Here is a 20,687-nt window from a genome sequence, read left to right on the forward strand (position 1 = left end):
AGAAAGGAGAGAGCCATGATAAGGCAAAAGCTGACCTTTGGAGCAGTGTAGAGAGGCCAGAGGTAGGTAAATCAATTAATAGCTATTACAATGACCTAAATGAGAAATGATAGGAACCTAAACCAAGGCACTAACAGTGGCATGTTTTGATAGGAAATATTGAAGGCACTGAAGATGTAAATTTAATAATACTTGTCACTGATTGGGTTGTAAGGAGTGATAGTGAATGAAGTCAGACTCCCAGGTGTATGGTTTCTTGCTTGGAGAATTGGTTGGATAGTGATGTCTGTAATGAAATAGGAAGTGCGGAAAAGTGGACATTTTTTGTAAGTGTAAAAATATATGTATCTTATATATGTATCTTTTCATATATAAAATTTGAAGTGCCTTAGGATATGCAGGATGAGACCCTAACAGATGATTGCTTATATATGCTCTGGGTCTCGTAGAAAGCTTTGCTTATAGTTATGAATTCACACACCACCAGCTTTTAGGTGGTAGATACAATATACTTGAAATAGAAGATACAGCCTTGGAAAAGAAAACTATAAGATACAGAAGAATAAAGACAATCCTTGTGCCAAAAAGAAGATGCAGAATCATTAAAAGGAGAATGAAAATGTTCTCAAGCCAAGACCTAGAAATGTAAGGTATGACAACACATAGCATAGTAAGAGAATTTTAAAAAGGGAGACCTCAGAGAGAGAGAGAGAGGGAGAGAGAGAGAGAGAGAGAACAAAAGCTAAGTGCCTGAGAGAAGTATTCTGAGCTGAAGTTGAGACTTGTTTTAGGATTTGGCAACACTGAGTCATCAGTGACCTTTGTTAGAATGATTTCAGTGAAGCCAGATTGCCTTAAGTGGTGGGTATATAAGCAAGTGATATTGATGTGTTTTAGTCTTTTTTTTTTTTTTTTCAAAAATATTTGGCTGAGAAAAAAGGAAGAGAAAGATAAGCATAGTTAGAGGGGAGTGAAGGGTGAAGGAGGAATGTGTTTAAAATGTAGTTATGTGTGTATATGTGTGAGAGAGGAAATAAGGAAGGACAGAAAGAGGAAGGAAGGAAGGATAGAAGGAAGGACTGAGGGAAGGCAGCAAGAGTAAATACGTCCATAGGCTACAGGATCTATCAATTTTGACACTGTCCTGGGCCAGGTAACACTGTCTTGTGTGCAGGTGTGGTGGGGGTGGGGGTGGAAGGTTCTGTGTGTTGTAGGATGTTTAACCACATCCATGGCCTCTACTGGTGGACGCCAGTGGATGCCACCATGATGATCATGCATGTCCCCAGACATTGCCTGGTGAGGGAGGCGAAATTATTCCTTGTTGAGAACCACTGGGTTAGAAGAGAAGGCAGTGGAGAAGATTGACCATCTAATGGAGAGAAGTGAGAAAAAATAATGCAGAATCCACTGACATAGAAGGAGGCTCTGGGCTTTAGAACATAGATAAAGGTGTGTCCTTTGTACAGAAGAGACACATTTTCCTCTGATGCCAATAAAGGAGAAAAAGAGCACAAAGATGCAAGGAATTTGCATTCAGGGAAGGAATGCTGTCAGGAAATGAAGTGATGACTCCATTTCCTTTGTGAGTTAAGGAGACAAGGTCATCCAGTAAAAATGAAGAAGCCACAGTCTGAGTAGGAGGCCTAAGGAAGTGGAAATCATTCAGGCTATAAAGCTGAAGTGAATGTAAGAGGGAAAGTCCAAAAAGAAAAAAAAAAAAAATCCTGAAGAGTGTAATCAAGGTCACAGATTTGGAAAGCAGCAATCTGAACAAGCCTCAATCCTAACTGTGACAATTTTCCCTCCAGCCACGTCCTCCCCCTGGTTAAAGAACCAAAGATCAGTGCTTATGTGATGGCAATAGTGTTGGGTGTTTGTAGAGCAGGCATGGAAAATGGCGGAGTAGAGTTGGTTGGATCAGATAGACAAAGCCTAGCCATACCTCACTTCTGAGATTAGTGGGTTTTAGGAATAGCTAATTCAGATGTTTCCAACCTAGAGTCAATTAACAGAATTTCTTCTAAAACCAAAAGGACTGAGATGACACTGTTTAAATTCTTAACTCTAGAAGCGTTGTCTGAAATTTGAAGGAGATTGGGTGTAGTTCATATTTTAAAAGCCATTCGTATAGTCTTTCCTGTGTACTGTATCTTTCTTATTAAATGCTTAAAATAACATAGTTATCTTTTACTTACTGATTTGTCATTCTCTTTACATGTTAAAGAAACCCTACAGGAATCTGGTTGTCTCAGTTGGAAGAGCACATGACTCTTGATCTCAGGATTGGGTCGTGGGAATACTTAAATTAAAAAAAAAAGACTTTAAAAGGAACCTAATGTGGTAATAACCCTTTGTGATAAGTATTGCCAATATTTATCTCGGTTTTCTATTTGTCTTCTGACTTTATCTGTGGCTTTATTCAGGCATTGCTTAATTATTATGTATCAAATGCAATCAGTCTGTCCTATAAAGCCAAAGAAGTTTTGTGTCTAACCTGGAAAAGGTTTCCCCATACAGATACAATAAAACTATTTTCTACATTGTCTTCTAAAATTTTATGTTTTTAAAAAATTGACATTTGTGGATCATCAGGAGATTTATTTTGACCTAATAAGTAAGCTGGGGTTGCAATTAAGTTATTTTTAAGAGAGTATTAATCACCCAAACATAATGTATTAAATATTGTCTTTACCCCATTGTTATGCCATACTAGTTTTTTCATAAAATAAATGTATGCATTTATTTGGGTCTCTTCATGTACCCTTTATTAAGGTACATCATTCCATTGATGTGTTTATTGTTTGATAGGCATGTATTTAACATCTCCCTGAGTAATACATATGATGACACAGTCACTGATTAGACTTAACTCTTTATTTTATGACAAAGCCCAGAGAATTTAAGTGGCTTATCAGAGATCATCCAGGTAATTAGTGGGGAAGCTCACCAGAACCTGAGACTCATGCTTCTCAGTTGAGTGTGGGATACACTTACCGACTAATGAGTTACTCTGTTACATAGCCATTGACTGACTAGATGTGAGATGAGTCAGTCACTTCGCTTATGTTTAGTCATTATGGTGACCAGATGAGGGATTTCCACAGATGGCTGATGGGAAGAGAAACTGTTAGGAAAAAAGGAGTTCTCAGTAGTCATGAAAGTACCTGATTCTTCATCCTATTTTGCAAGGCAAAGGATTAACCATCAACTCATTTTTCAATGATTTGTGTAAAAGTGCTTCTTTACAAAAATTACACATTGGTGTCAGTCCACGGAGAACTTTTTCCTTTGTGCTAGTATGAAGACAGAAAAAAAGGAACATTCTGTTGATTAGTTGGGTTTTTTAGTTTTTACTTCAAAGGTGTGACATCAATTTGACTTCGCTTTTTTTTTTTTTCAATTTAGAATGTATTAATGTTATTCAACTGATAGATGTTGGACTATAACTCTTTGGAATAGTTTTTAAAATTCAAGGAGATGAGTGTGAACCATTTTACAACCTTAACAAAGTGCCATAGAGATCTTTGAATATATGAAATCCTAGTTACAAGTCAACTATGTCAATCAAAGTAGGAGGTAAAGCAATGGTTGAAATCCCATAAAACCCTAAGCAAAGATACTGGCTGATTCCTCACCAACTTGTACAGATACAGGGAATAGTGGGAGAAAGAGTACCTGCATAGACTCTACCTTTCCAGGATAGGAACTATTACTGTTAAGATTTCAGTTAAATGCAGATTAAATTAGCCTCATGTGGTGAGGTTTTTCAGGGGAGATTTTCTTAAGCCTGGATATTCTTTGTTCTCCTTACTCAACATAAGGCAACTGGAGTAAATAACTATAATGCAGAGACAGGACAAATGTTTCGAGCATAGAGTTCACCCACAGACCTGTGACACACATGGACTGATTTGAAATTTTAGCCAACTTACCAGTTTGATGTCCTCTGATTTGCACATTGCCTCAGTGCTTCCAAAATCAGTGTTGAGGAAATAACTGAAGGTGTGGAGTGAACTGTGTTCAAACCATGAGACCTTCCTTTATTTTAACTCTTTGCAGGAGTCAGGATTCAAATTAAATCCGAAGGTAAGAAAAGTTAGATTTTCCTTGTGGATGATGAGTTATCATCTAAGTACCACATTTTAGTTTCAGAGTCACCCTTTTTTGGGCAAAGAGGACACTTTTATACTATGGATTAAGAGTTCCAAAACTGGAACTTGGAGTCCGAGCAAAAATTTAAAAATATTTGAATCAATGTATTGTCTAAGCCTGGGACTTCGCTATAAGTAAATAAGGATGTAATATGTAGTGAATATTATATATATAATAAAACACTTAAAGGATTGGATTCTCTTTCTTCCTTAAAGGATACTTTCTAGATTTCCACTTGGAATTCATTTTAGTGATACCGGTGTCGATCCAACCAATGTCAGAATGGCAGAGTCACATTAGCTACGTGTGTGAAGTTGTGAGCGCAGTGAGTCTTTGAACAAGGAAGGAATACTTACTGACAAGGCTCTGCTTACAATATGGTAATGATGTGGTCAAGGCCTGGAATGCACCAGAATCTTTCCAGTCATCTCCAGTTTATGCCCTGGGGTCACACCTCTGGCTCTATGTAGTAGCTAGGTCTACAGCAGAAATTCTTCACGTAAAAGTATACTCTCCTGGGGCACCTGGGTGGCCCAGTTAGTGGAGCGTCTGACTTTTGATTTCAGCTTGGGTCATGATCTCGGGGTGGTGAGATTAAGCCCTGAGTCAGGCTCCCAGCTAGATGTGGGGCCTGCGAAGAGTAAGTCTCTCTCTCTTGCTCTTCCTCTGACCCCTCCACCCTCTTGCTGTGTGTGCATGTCCTGGTTTCCTGGTTTCCCTTCCATGAGATATTCCCTACCCATATCAAAGACCCTAATCTCTCCCACATTCTTTACCATTTTGTATTAACACTTGTCATTTGGAAGTACCTAAAACCAGCTATGTATAAGTTAACATGAAATTAATGAACTATTATTTCCAGGTTAGTTGCATTTAAAGTTCTTTTGAGGGGCCCCTGGGTGGCTCAATTGGTTAAGCGTTTGCCTCCAGCTCGGGTCATGATCTCAGTGTCCTGGGATCGAGTCCCGCATCGGGATCCCTGCTCAGCAGGGGAGCTTGCTTCTCCCTCTCCCTCTGCCTGCTGCTCTGCCTACTTGTGGTCTCTCTCCATCTCTCTAATAAATAAATAAAATCTTTAAAGTCCTTTTGAAATTACATATTGAATGTATATTCCATCTTTAAACAATCTTCAATACTTATATGCCATAGTGGTACCTTTATGATTGGTTTTAGGACTTATGATTGATTTGGGGAGTTCTCAATAGTTTCTTGAAAACTTTATGAGCATGTGTTTATAATTTTGGTATATTAGATGTAGGTATGAAATATAATTCCCTTTATATTTGAACTCAAATGTACATCATACACACACACAAAAACACCTTTTGTGTGTAAGCTAAATATTTCCTCAAACAATTCTACGTGGAGATTTGTTAGCCTTCTTTCTTTGGATGAAGATTGTGAGCCCAGATTAGGGCAAATCTAGGCCTGGATTCCAGTGTTTCCAATGGAGCTCATTCCTCATTTTGCATATGCATGGTTAGGCTAAAAATTCTAAGGAATTAACTGTTATGATTTCCATTAAAAATTATTTTCTTCTCTACCCATTTGCTGAAAGGAGGTCCAGTCAGCAAATTAAGGTGCAGAGCCTTGGCAAATATTGTTAGAAAAACTCAACTGTGTTGAAATCTTGAGAATGCTTCCTTCACTTTCTCACGTACCCACAGCATTTCAGGGATAACCGCAGAATGATGAATGTTGCAATGCCATTCTGGAAATACAGACTTATGTTGAAATCTTAGTCAGCAACTTTAAAAAAAGATAGTGGGATGTGGTGAAATCATGACTTATGAGGAAGGTCCCAGGCTAAAGTTATAGAATAATTTCAGATTGGGAGAAGAGGAAGGGAAGGGCAAGAAAAAGTCATTTCAGGTAGAAGGAACAGCATTACATAGGTGGAACAGGGGCATGAGAGACCCCAGAACTTTCAGAGAAGGGTAAGACTGCACACCCAACAGTGTGGATGGCATAGGTCAGTGGGTAAGATCTACTGCAAAATGTTATAAAAAGTTTTTGGTGTCCTGCTAGCAGTTTTGAACTATATGCTGTAGGAGAGGATACACTGTGATCAGAATCATGATTTTGATGGCATATGAAGTGGATGTGGTGGAGAGAGCCATGGATTATACAGAAAGAGAAAGGATGTGGGTTTGAAAGAAAGCAGCAGCATTGGGATGAAAATCAGGGTATATCTGAGAAGAGTTTGGTGTACTTGACTAAGTTTAGTAGGAAATTGGATGTGGGGATGGTAGTAGAAGATGGAAGAAGAACCAAGGATAATGTTGAGATCTGGTTCAGAAACTTATGGGGATTGAGAAATGACATTAACTATGTTTTATATGTTAGAGGAAAGGGAGCTCTGGAAAAGTTGGGAGGGTGGGTTTCAGGGAGAGTGATACATTGGGTTTTGGACATATCAAGTATGCCATTCCAATGAAGCACCCAGGTTCAAAAAAAAATCTGTGGAAAAAACAAACCTGGATTTCAGGATAGTGGCAGAGCTCATTAAGATTGGAAGAAGCATCAGGATCCACTGGGATCCACTGGGAAGAAAACACTTGGGCAAAGAGTATTGGACAGAAAGAAGGAAAGTGAGAAGAGCAGAGGACTGCACATGAAATCCTGGGAAGCCCTCAGATTAATTGACTGAGCAGTGGAGATACGGTTAGGGAAAGAGGAGGTAAAACAAAACTGGTGTCAGAAACCAAAGGCAGGTCATTGGAAGGATGAAGGAATGGCCATCAGCTTCAATCATCACCATTCATGTGGCCAAGAACTGAAAAGAGGATACTTGGTTTGGCAAGGAGGAAGGTGTTTGGGGCCTTCAGAGACCTGGTGTTTGGGAGGTAAGGACAAAGTCAAGCAGTAGCGAGAAGAGGGAGATGAGAAAATAAGAACAAAAAGTTTGGTTCTGTTTCATTTTTTTCCCTCTCTTCCCCTATGATCCTCTGTCTTGTTTCTCAAATTCCACGTATCAGTGAGATCATCTGATAATTGTCTTTCTCTGATTGACTTATTTTGCTAAGCATAATACCCTCTATTCCATCCATGTCATTGCAAATGGCAAGATTTCATTTTTGATGGCTGCATAATATTCCACTGTAGATATATACCACATCTTCTTTATCTATTCATCTGTTGATGGACATCTAGGCTCTTTCCATAGTTTGGCTATTGTGGATATTGCTGCTATAAACCCTGGGGTGCACATGCCTCTTTGTTGGACCACTACATTTGTACCTTTGGGTAAATACCTGGTAGTGCAATTGCTGGGTCATAGGGAAACAAACCATACGAGACTCTTAATCTCAGGAAACAAATTGAGGATTGCTGGAGTGGAGGGGGTTGGTTAGGAGGGTTGGGGTAGTTGGGTGATGGACATTGGGGAGGGTATGTTCTATGGTGAGTATATGAACTGCATAAGACTGATGAATCACAGACCTCTACCCCTGAAACAAATTATATATTAAATGTTAATACAAAAAAATAATAGAGGGACAAAAAAAGTTTGGTTCTGAAATCTTCTGGTGAACACATTGCATGTATAGTTAAAACTATACTTTGATGGGGCACCTGGGTGGCCCAGTGGGTTAAGCCTCTGCCTTCAGCTCAGGTCATGACTCAGGGTCCTGGGATCGAGCCCTGCATCAGGCTCTCTGCTCAGCAGGGAGCCTGCTTCCCCCTCTCTCTCTCTGCCTGCCTCTCTGCCTACTTGTGATCTCTGTCTGTCAAATAAATAAGTAAAATATTAAAAAAAAAAACACTATACTTTGACATTTATCAAACATGTTCTCTGTGCCACATATTGTTATAGGGGCTGGAACCATAAGGAAGAGTAAGACACAATCCCTGCCCTCAGTATATTCGTTTTCTATTTGAAATGGCCTCATCACCAGTGAGGCCATTTCAAACGCTGTCTGCCTCAGTGGACCTGATGTAGTCACTTGTAAAGACCCACTGAACCACTTAGGAAGACACAGAGAATTCATAATAGCAAACAACTAAGAATCACAATCAAACTATCTTTAGAATCGTGAAAGTTTTTCAGTCGACTATAAACTCAGTAGAGCTGATTGATCAGTAAGATTGGAGGGCCGCAGTGCTTTCTCTTGCAGTACTGTGAGCTCTCTAGGCTGAAAAACAAAAATGTTTAGAAAAACCATCCATTGATCTACTACTGTCTGCACCCTGAGGTCTGTAGCAATTAGAGAACTTCAGACACTCGTCCCTCATTCAGACAGTGCCCCTTGCCACACTCCCCTGCATCTCTTTTAAAAGAACATTTGGCACATGCAATCGCCAAAACACAGCTGGAGAAAAGGCTGATTGGTCATGGTTTATCCCACGCAAGAGCTAGAGCCCGTGTAAGGATCACACTCTGTTTGGAGTTGGTGGCAACGGTGCAGGCTTGTAATTTTTCAAGACTCCATCAGCTTATAGAGTGTCTGAAACAGACAGCAGTGAAGGTTTCACCTGTGTCCAGAGGGTGGACAGATTTCCTCTCATTTGAGATTGAGCAGAGGGAAACAAGACACCAGCGCAATAAGAAATATTATGTTGCAGTAGAAGTTGAACAGCACCCTGAGTCTCCAGGGTAAAGGCAGCTTCTGAGACAAAGGCATCACCCAGAGAAGGGTCTGGAACTGTCAAGAGACTACAAGAACACAGGGCTTCCATGAAAAGAATCACATTTCAGACCAAGCAGACTTCAGCCCCAAATTTAAATAGGACGAAGAGGATTTCAATGTAAGCATTAATAAAATGGTGCCTTTTTGTGATCTCCTCAAATAGACACATAACTGCATTTCTAAAAATAAGAAATAGAAAACATGAAACATAACTTTGCCCTTATTCAGTCTCTTGTAAAGAAATTACGTCCCTAAGAGCCGAAAGATTCCCTCCATCAAAAGCTTCCGTGGGGTGCCCGTGTGGTGAGCTGGTTAAGTGTCCGACTTGATCTCAGGGTTGTGAGTTCAAGCCCTATGTTGGGTTCCATGCTAGGCAGGAGCCTGCTTTAAAAACAAACAAACAAACAAAACCAAACTCCCTTGTCATGGTAACCATCTGCATAGTTTTCCTCTCCTCAAATATTCAATACCCAGTTCTCCATTCTCCTGCTCCCCTCCCCTCTCCAGGAAATATCAGGTGCCCATCTGACTTGTCTCTCCTGTCCACGCTTTTCCTCTCCGATTAGTTTTTTTAGCTCTTCTGCAAATCAGTTTACTCCTTTGGCTTCTTTCAGTTCTCTGCTTTATGTACTAACCTTTCACAACAAATCTCTCAGAAACAAGGACATAGGAACACAAGTGTCTCAAAAAGGAGGCAGAGAAACAGAGCACTCACACGCCGGTAAGTTTTATTCCAGTGACACACAGGTGCAGTGCAGAGCTGAGGGACAAGACCAAGGTGTCGTACTTACGTGTCATTCAATCCCCTGTTACATGTTTGGAGAATTCTGTGACTCCTGCTGGAGGCAGGGTCCATCAGCCCCTACAGAAACTGAAGCAGTGAGAGCAACTTTTCCCTTCTCGCTGGTGACCAGAACAGGGGGATCAAGACACAAAGTGAAGAGTAAGAGCGAAACCAGAGCTGTGTGTGTCCGAGATCACCGTATCGACCAGCTGCTCAGATGGTTCTCTTGGCTTTGTGTGTTGCCCGAGTTAATGTCAGTTCCTGTGGTTGATTTCCCAGGTTCTATAACTGTCCGATATGATGGCAGTAAGCAACTTCTTGCTTAAATTAGCCAGAGTCATTTCTTTTGCTTCGTAACAAGAATTCTGCTTAATAAACCAGTACCAGAGGAGTAATGTGGAGGTGGTGGCAGGAGGTTGACATTTCGCAGGAGATGGAGGTGATCTGCTAAAGCTGAAGGACCACAAAAATCCTGTCGTTAGGGGAGGGAATGTCGCAGCCCAAGGCACACCAAGATAAAAGCACCAGTTACATTACCCCCTGGAAGGAGGTGCTGGTTTTAAGCAAGTTTCTGGGGAAGCTCTTTCCCCTGTCATAGAGAACATGAAGGACATGCAGAATTCCAGTCCTTGAGTTAGAGCGGCCGCTTCTGCTGGCAGAGGGCATTAAAGAAGAAAAATGGGTAGCTTGAATTTCTAACTTCTCAATTCAAAAAGCAGATCATACCCCAGGGAAATTCAAAGGCCACACTAATAAATTACCTTGTAAGTGCTACTAAAAGGCTGATCAAGCCAAAAATCAAAACACAGCTTTTGATCCTGTGGGTCATCAAATTACAGTATCTGTTGGATTAATAGATCTCTTAAGTGAATGTCTGAGCATGTTGGGTGAGGGGTAGTATTTACATATTTCAATTTTTTTCCCTCCCCTCCCCCCAAATCCCTCCACTACTCTATGAGATCTACAGTTTTGTCTGTGGAAAACTATCAAAACAAGAAGGCAGTGGAATTTGGGGAGGAATTGGCATTACTCAGGTGTTCAGTGGGAAAAGATAAACTGAGGCCTATTAAAAATTTTAGAAGTTTATTTAAACAAAAATCAATTTGAATTGAGCAACATCCAGTCTAACAGATGGAAGGGAGCTTGAGGAGGTGTACAAGATCGAATAGTTTTAATGGGAGAACGGAATGGGAACAGGAAAGTTAGAGTAGGCAAGAGAGCGGGTTGGTTACTGTAAATGTCCTTCCTTCCAGGGATGGCAGGGCTCCAGTAGAAAGGTGACCTGACTGGTGCTGATCAGAAGATTCCTGATTGGCTGGTTTAAGATTCCATTTTGGGGACAGCCAGAACCGTAATTAAGTTGTTTCGGTTTGGTGACGTGGGGCTTAGCATACACAACTCCATTTGGGGCTGGTTTTCTTGTTGTTGTTTTTTTTATAACACCCAGTTGTTCCGAATATATCAGATATAGTAACTCCTAACTTTTGGATCTGTTTCTCTGTGAAAGGACAAAAATGTGGTTTTGGTTTTAGTATAAGGTATAGTTGTGTTCTTGGTAGGGACTATCTTTTCGAGTACAAATACAGGATAAATTACATATGTGGAGATTGAGCTGTCAAAAAGAAAGGGTAGTGGATATTTGCCATTCTCATTCTGTGCTACATCCTCCTCATTTTGGGGTCCACCCCGGATTGTGAATCTCGGTGAGAAGTATCTTCCACATTCCACTGCAGAGAGCAATGTAGGCAGACCCACCCTTCCTCTCTCCCTCTTTCTTGGCAGCCATAGAAGACGTGGCTCTTGTTCACCTTGATTCCTGAAGGATGACCTTGGCAATTTGACAAAATATGGAAGGCGTGAGTACAGGTTTCACAAGAGAAGTGGCAGCAGAAAAACAAGTATTATTTGGAATATTTGTTTTCAGTTATATTCTTGGTTTTATCTCTATATTTTTAATCTTGCAATTATTTCTTAATCTGTCTTATTTGGATTTCATTTCTTTTTGTTCTTTTCAGAAAACCAATTCTGTCATTCATCTTATTCCATTTTATTGTTTTCTTTTTCTGTACTGCTTCCTTTTCTCTGTTGTTTATTTTCTTGCCTGTTTAACTTCTTGAGTTCAAGCTTAGTTCATTTGTTTTCGATACATTTTTCTTCTTGATACGTGTGCACGTATGTATGTATGCACATAGACACACACACACATGCACATAAACACAGACACACAAATATCCGTGACAGATGTCACAGCAATGTGAGGGAGAGTAGGCTCTTCTAGAAGGTCCTCCCCAAGGTGAGCCCTACCGCTATGGCATCTGGTTCTCTCTCTTTATAGGATGCTGTTTCTCTTTTCTTGCTTAGACATGAGCAAACATGAAATGAAAGGCTCATTAACCACTGATGCTTTCTTAAGATTTTATTTATTTATTTGACTGAGAGAGAGAGAAAAAGGGAGCACAGGCAGGGGGAGCAGGAGGCAGAGCGAAAGGGAGATGTGGGCTCCTCTCTAAGCAGGGAGCCGGATACGGGACTCCATCCCAAGACCCTGGGATCAGGACCTGAACCAAAGGCAGACACTTAACCGACTGAGCCACCCAGACGCTTGACACTTAGGCTTTCAAGAAAGAAGCATGGCGAGGAAAGCGCCCTCCTGAGAGCAGGTCTCTGTGTTTGCTTACTGCCTGAAGATTCGATGTCTCAGCTGTCAGCTCAGACGAAGCCGTTTAAGGCGTACTTACAGCACTTCAGAATGACAAAATGTCAGGAAAAGTTAATATGTTGGAAGATCAGCTTGGTGAAATAATGGGTCACTTTCCAAATTAGGCAATTTAGGTCATAATGAAACTAGTTACTGGTTATTGAGTACTTCCTGTTTATTGGGCACTGAACTAATTCATTCTAAGTCATTAAGTCATTGCCTTCTAACAACCACCCTCTGAGATCAACACTAGTCAGTGGTAGATTGTGGCCAACGAGATAACTAATTCAACTTAATATGTCTTAATTGAGGACCAGTACATAAAATTATGTAGAGAAGAATGTGGCATTACTTTGTACGAAACAGTTCTTTTGCGTCTGGACAAATGTGATTATCAAACATTGCGGGCATGGAGGACCACAGTCCGCGTGTTAGTAGGAAAATGAACAGTCTGGAAGTCAGGCCATCCTGGGCCTCCGTTGGTGGAATCGTTATGTTGCTGTAAGATTACATGTATTCTCATGTTTCCAGAGCAGAACTGGGAAGAGAAATAGAAGTTGTTGGGAAGAAAGTTTTGACTCCTTATAAGGATGTTTTTTCAATAAGTAGTATGGTCTAGCCATGGGATGATCTACAGTGAGGGAGTCCCACAGCAGCAGCCAGATGCTACAAGAAAGTTGTAGTAAAGATTACCGCAATGGGATGATGTTGGGTTGAATAATGTCTCAGATTCTGTTGACTCATAGGCTCTGTTTCTGTATGTTTCTGGCATTAGCTGCAAGTAAGAAAAGGTGGCAGTGACATAGGGAGGCTGGAGATGTAACACCTTTTGAAAGACCCAAGTTCATTTCGTGGTTTCACAGGGTCGCTCATTAATCCTTCAGCAAGTCAGGTGAATTAGTGAGAAAACTATCATAACCATCTGATTTAATATAGACATAGTCTTAGCAAAGCATGAGTTGAGAGCTGACAAGGTAGAACCTGTTCAGAGCCAACGGTAGGCTATGGGGCCAGATTGACTGGGTTCAAGCTGTGTGACTAGGGAAGTTACTTATCTTCTCTGTGCCTCTGGTTGGTTCCCTAATCTGGAAGTTGAGAGTGGTCATAAGACCTCATAGCATTGTTAGGAAGATTGAGTGAGTCACTCATGTAAAGAACACTGTGCTTTGTACACAAAATAAATATTATTACTCAAATATACACTGAATAAGAAAGCAGAAACATGTAATTCCTTAGAGTTAACATTTAGGGGAAAGACTTATTACATCCCAGTTATTGTTGTACATGCCATAAAAAGCACATTTTGTACTTAGATGAACATGCCATGCTCTAGTGCATGTACAAGAAGATTTCAGGCGTCTCTTCAAACCATGAAAGACAGACGACAGCAGAGATTAGTGTTTCGTTTTGTTTTGTTTTTTCCCCTCTTGGATTTGAATGTAACTGGTAAACCCACTTCGAGTTTCACTAATACACTGAAGTGAAGGAAAATCCTGACATGATGCTCATTCTGTCAGGTGAAAAGAGGGAAAATTTGTGAAATGGAAAGAGCAGTTGGCAGTGCAGAGCTCAGTTTCTGCTCTGTATTTCCCTGTGGCTGTTGGCACATGTAAATGTGCTTGAACTAAGGTGAACAGAGAAACGGTGTGTCGCTTTCAGGAAGCAGCGTCTGTCTCTTGTCACCAGGCAGTGTCACCACACTCCGGTTTTCCTTATTCCTTTTGGAGTTTTCAGAAGAGCAGGGGTGTTTGACACAGGGCGAAGAATGACAAGAGAGAGGGGAAAAAAGGACATTGTTCCCCACCTGTTCCCTGCATCGAGCTGAATTGGTGGGAGTGGGGGTGGGGTGAAGTCGAGAAGCTAGAGGAGTAGGATGGGGGGAGAAATTTCTAGGTGTGACACGAAACTCTGAGACTTAACATTTTAATATGTAATACTAAATACTGTTCTTTAATATGCAAAAGGACACAACATGCTGGGGCATCTCTTTCAGTTAAGCTCTAGGGACCAGCAGAGGAAAACCTTCAGATTGAATGAAAAAGGCAGCAGGAAGGAAGAAGGAGTGTTTCTTGTGATCTTGAATTCCTATGGAATCCTGACGTCAGAGCTCATCATTCTGTGCTACTTGAGCGCATCATTCCGTGCTACTTGAGCTCATCACTCCGTGCTATTTTAGCTGGCATAGAATTCTCAGTTCAAAATTATTTTCCCTCAGAATGTTGAAAGTATTTCTGCAATATCTTTAAGTATTTGGGACCGTTGAAAAGAATCTGAAAGCCAATGCAATTATTACCCTTTTGTAGTTTTATTTTTTTCTCTTTGGAATCTTCTAGGATCTTTATCCTTGGTGTGTTAGACTATCGCAGAGATGTTAGGTTTCTTTCACTCACTGGAATAAAAACTGCATGAAGTCAGGGACTTCGCTTTCTTAGCTCCTGCCTCTTGGCCCCTTGCACCATTGCCATTCCTGACACAAGCCCGTAAATGTTGTCGAATAGGAATGAGGAACCCTATTCTGGGGAACCCTAGATGGTGCATTTAGTCTGAAGACTCTGTCCTTCTTCACTGAAAAAAAATTCCAAAGTTCATTTGCATAAGCTCACTTCTCTTTCACTAACTGTCGTGGATGGCAATGATGGGGTGAATTCTCTACTTGTTGAGATCCTATGGGAGTTTCAACAATCCAGATAACTGAAATAGCATCTCTCCACTTCATTCTTTCTGTCTTTTCCTTTCTGTCAACTGGCTTCTTTCCATCAAATACACAACCTTTTGTAATTATTCATTCTGAATAACTGAGTGGTTCTTATGCAGCTATCATTTGGGGGCCACTAACCTGCTTTGTTATTGTTTTTTGGAAAGATGTATTTATTTATTTGAGAGGGGCAGGGGAGAGAGAGCACGAGAGCTCATGTGGGAGAGGGGCAGAGGGAGATAGAGAGAATCTCGGGCAGACTGTCCACTGAGTGTGAAGCATAGAGCCCAACTTGGGGTTCAGCCCCATGACCCTGAGATCATGACCTGAGCTAAAATCAAGAACTGGGCACTTAACTGACTGAGCCACGTAGGTGCCTTTAATCTGTATTATTATATTAACCATGAAAGCTCTTGCTGGAGCAAAGCATGACAATTTTTTTTTTTTTCTAATGAATGGAAGTGGCTACTTTAGCAAGGGTGTGAAGGAAATCAACTCACTAATGAGAGCCATGTGATTTTCCGAATTTCAAAAATAAATTTTCACCTTCAAAAAATTTATGAGACCATATAATTTCTCAGCTTCTATTTTTCTAGGACATGTTGTTTTAGAATGCTACCACAATCTGAGATTGCCATGAACTCTCTTAAAATATTACATTTCAACACCTTAAACTTAGAACATAATCAACAAAGAAAGGTTAATCATAACATTAAAAATATTTGTATTTTTCATATATTCCTATTTATATATTTGTTCATTATTTAATTGAACTAGCCATTCATTCAGTTATTTCATTTCATGAAATCTTTTCTTGCGAACAAGACAGATCTATGGGATCACTGACTTTAATAAACAAACACAAACAAATAAACAAAAAATTGCTCCCGGTGATTAAGGTCAGAATTTTGTGGCTTGTTCTAGTCTCCATTTACAGTCTTTTACTGCCATTCAAACTCAAGAGAAGTAAAATACATGCACATTTTCAGGAGATTATTTCCATGATGACTCTATTAAGTATGAACAGTAATCCAAGACATGGAAACAGAATCAAGCATGACATTTTTCCTACCTTTGTTTTAAAAGACTCCCTATTTCTTGGCTAAAGAAGAGAAATAGGCAAAGTCCCATGGAGAGTCATGAAAACAAAGTGGGGATCCATCTGATCCTTCTGGGATATTTTTCAAGAACATTTTATCCTCTTAAAAATGTTACTCTTGTCCCATTGCCAAGGTCAGTGACGAGTTGGATAATCCTCTAGGTATGGACTAACTGTTTAAATGTGACCTGGCAAGTAATGTGTCCATTCTGTGCTCTCTCACTTGAAAGTATTTACAACATTTCTCATTCATGATAAGTTAAACTATCTTTTACCACACTTGCTCATTTTTTCCTATTCTTTTTTTTTCCTAGAAAAAGAGAGTAGATATATTTTCTCTTCAGAACTGGAATAGCACAAATGTAGTGTGTGCATGGCTCAGAGGAGGAAGTTTCCACGTAACTTGTCCAAAATGTAGATAGGCAAGTGGGTGGATTTAAAATGTTTCTCCAGCAAAGAAAAAGTAATGGCATTTTCAGAAATAGAAGAAAGAAGAAAAGAAAGAAAGAAAGAAGAAAGAAAGAAAGAAAAAAAGAAAGATTGATTATGAAAGAAAGAAATTATGAAAGAAAGAAATTATGAAAAAAGATGCAAATGAAGTTAAAGAACTCCAGAACGATCATTTGAAAAAGAACCCTTAAGAAGAGGCAAATTCTTGGCGTGGACACTAATGCAAGCGATTGTCCATCTTGTGTAGTGACCGGCCAGAGTAGCAAAGGACTTTTATGTCAGCTTTGGGAAGTCTCTGAAACCCACTTGATCTGTTGTCTTTAATTAAGCAGATTTATTGAATTTATCACCTCTTCAATCCCACCCATCCTCCTCTGTGCTTCAGTAGAGAAAAAAGAATAGCCACAAGAGCAAATCGTGGATACAGCATTATGTTCCGGGGCCATTACATGACTCTAACTGTATACCCCCAAAGCAAATGCCCTTACTGTGAGGGGTACATGCGGCAACCTTTGATCCCTGAGTCAGTGAATGGTATTTCCCCTTTAATCTCTTTGAGATCCCCTCAGCTTCTTTTGTGGGAGAAGATCATTACCACTGGTTCCGCCATCAACCACCACTGCCTCCCCCTTCCCTTCCTGTTCTGCTTAGGCAACCAACCCGAAGCAGCTTCCAGCCATGCGTTCCCAGAGGAAACACGGCACAGGGCTGGGTATCGTGATGCCACCGAGGTGTGAGTGGGTGTGAGTCTGACACGGCGGCCATGTTTCTGCTTGCTTGGGAGAGGCCCGTGTGGGTCCAGCTGACCCTACGCTCTCCAGATTACAGTCGCCAACATTTCTGGGGTTTCTATCCCCTGTGTTTCTTTGAGGTTAACTTTCTCCTGAAGGAAACTTTTCTATTCAAGTGAAATTGGACAGAAGCACTGTCCTGTTGGCGTGAGTGCCCACTGAATCATGTATCCTCCTCTGCCTGCCACTGGCCACGAGCCAGTTCTTTGAGGAAACCCAAGAGAGACTGCTTGATGCTCAGCTCATTAAAACACAAACGCAAGATCCCAAGTGATCCAGCCTGATTCTGCCCGTTGCTAGTTGGGGGTTGTTATGGGTTGAATTCTGTCTCCCCAGAAGATAGGCTGACATCCTACCCCATGATGTCACCACATGTGAATTCGTCTGAGAAAGGGGTCTTCTAGCTGTGATTAGTTAAGTTAGGATGAGGACATATTGAAGCAATATGGGCCCTTTGTCCACCGTGACTGGTGTCTGTACAAGAAGGATATTTTGCCACAGACAGGGAGGGAAGTCCACATCCAGATGGAGGTGTGGATTGGAGTGCTGTGGCCACAAGCCAGGGATCCCTGGGACCACTCAAAGCTTGGAAGACACAAGGAAGGATCCTCCCTTACAGCCTTCAGACAAAGCATGGCCAGCACCTTGATTCTGGGCTTTTAGTCCCCAGAACAGTGGGGAAATAAATTTTTATCATTCCAAGCCACCCAACTTGTGGTCCTATGTTATAATAGCTGTAGGAAATAAATACAGAAGTGTTTTAGATGAATTCAAGTTTAAAAAAAAAAAGGAAACTAATAATCTTTTCCAAACTTTCAGTGTTCAAGGAACCTCTGAATCCAAGTATGGCTACTGCTTTTTACTTTGTTCTAGATAGTCCTTCTGGTGGGGTGGGGGGGACAGGTAAAATAAGACTATATACCTCCTGGCCCGGTTACTGTACACATGGGTGAGCTTGAAAGTGGGTGACCTTTGAGGCTGCTCTCAGCAAGGAGCTCTTTTTCTTCTTTATTTTTTCTTCCCCTGAGTGGAAGGTACTAGAATAATTATAAAAGATGTCATGTTCACCTTCCAATAGGGAGCTCTTCTTTTATGGAGCTAGATGTGTATCCGTGCCTTACTCCAGCGTAACACCTGGAAGGACAGATCTCCATCTTAAAATGAAGAAGGATTTCCCTGTCTGTGAAAGAAAGAAGGGAGGAAAAACATCCCATATATTTAACAATATCTGTGTCTCTAGGTGGGAGTTACACATAATATAAGGTTGGTTATCCCACAATTCTTGCTATGAAGCATCAATTACTCAAGCAGAATGGCCTTCTGTGGTTCAAGATGGACAAAACCTCATATAATTAGTACGTTCAGCACATTTCATTGCATTATAACTCACTGTTAAGAGGAAGTTCACATCAAAGAGATCGGCTACCCAAGTCTCTCAATAAAATGATATTTCAAGAGGAAAGATTCACCAATACACTAACATTTCTGAAGTAAACTTCACAATTACAACATTTCAAGAGACAACATCTATTTTCTTGTCCGACATGGTTCTGTGGTCTCTTCATACCACACAGAGTAGTAATGTGTCCCTGAATAAAGTTGGTCACACAAAGCAGAGGCCATTTTCAGCTGTTTCTGGAATTCTCTTTTCTATAGAGATCCAAGTTGGGCCTGGCCTTCTCCTTTTTGGAGAGCACTGCCATTTGAATAATGTCTTTAAGTGGCAGAGACCTTCTACCTAACAACAAAAGACTCAAGATTGTCTGGGGTTGTATAAAAAGTCCACTTTCCTTCATCTCTACAGTTGAGGTCCTAAAATTTTATCCTTGGTTTCAATCACAAGGGGGCTCCTTACCCAAAAGCTAAATGGCTATTACTCTTGGGAGCATTATGTGATTTCTTCTCTTGGGATTGTTCAGTGCTTCCCCCCCAACCCCAACTCCCACCCCTAATGTATATTGTCTGCTATGAACTGTGTCCCCCCACCCCAAGAATTACAGGAGAAATGGCCTGGATCAGGACTAGTTTTCTCCATTGAGGAGTTACAGGCTGTTTGGGGAGATAAGAAACAAACATAAATATCTAAGTGGCACATTAAATTGGTGTCTGGACTCTCCAGTCACTGATAATTTAGACACATCAAGTTCATTTGGAGAGCCAGTGAGGCAGGCGTGCTAAGTGCCTGGAGACAGATTGCTTTGAGGCTGAAAGTGACCTCCAGCACTTAAACATTCTGGCAATCTGAGAACAAGAGCCCCTCCTCTCTGCAGAGCCACTCCACATTGTACCCTGGTCGCAGTGTGCTGCATATTAACGTCAAAGGGTAAGTATTGCAGGGAACCATGGTCATTTTGGGAATTAAGTGGTATTGGGTAATTTCTCCTTACAGCTATAGCCAAAATTGCAGCATTAGGCAGAGTGACAGAAAGGTGAATGGCCCTTTCTAATTTCAAGAGGCAAGGAAGTGTGATTCTCTCCTGAGCTGGAAGCAGGACAGAGCCAGATGGCCGTGACCTGTGGGAATGCCCACTACCCACATGAGCACAATTTTCTCACACTCCCTGTGTAGTTATCCTACCACGTTGAGTTTCTGTCCTTTGTTATTTTGAGAGCATCTTCTTAGGTACTTCTATACCATGTTATTTTTGACGGTGTGATGATCATTGTAGTTCATAAGTTTCTAAGAAATTTCGAGGCTTCTTATAACTAACTTGTTGAAGCAATAATTTCCATTCGCAGCTGCGCAATACCTCCAAGGCACTACTAGTCTGGTAGCAAATAAACATTAAAGCTTAAGAAGACACAAATTTGGACTGCAGTATACCCAAAGGCTGATTAATTTCTCATTCAGAGCAACCCTGGGTTTCCTCCCTTAACTCCCAGCTAAATTGGAAGAGGATGCCACTGATCACGTTGAGTAGTGGTGGGGGCGGGGGGGATCCGTTCCCTTCGTCCTGAAGAACCACTGAACCACAGCTTAGCTTGGTAGCTTGCTTCTTATCAGTAGATGCCCTCAGGGCAAAAGCAGTTTTTATGTGCTACACTCACCTCCCTGGAACATTCCCTTTGTTCAGATTTTGATCCCACGGCTCTTCACTGTCTTTTCAGTGTTTTAGAAAATATCAGCTAATATTTCATTGGTTTATAAAATTTGTCCACAGTGGGAAGGTGAGCGAAACGATTTCACTTGTCCTGAAGCAGAAGCCCCTACATCAGTGTTTGTCAAGTTTTTCAGGCACCATTGACATTATGGAGTGGATGATTGTTTGCTGGAGGGAACTGTCCTGTATATCATAAGTTGTTCAAGCAGTATTTTTTTCTCTTGTTTTATTTTAAAGATTTTATTTTTTTGAGATAGTGAGAGAGAGAGAGAGAGTGAGAGAGAGA

Source organism: Lutra lutra, chromosome 2 (assembly GCF_902655055.1).
Source record: "Lutra lutra chromosome 2, mLutLut1.2, whole genome shotgun sequence".
Lineage (NCBI taxonomy): Eukaryota > Metazoa > Chordata > Mammalia > Carnivora > Mustelidae > Lutra > Lutra lutra.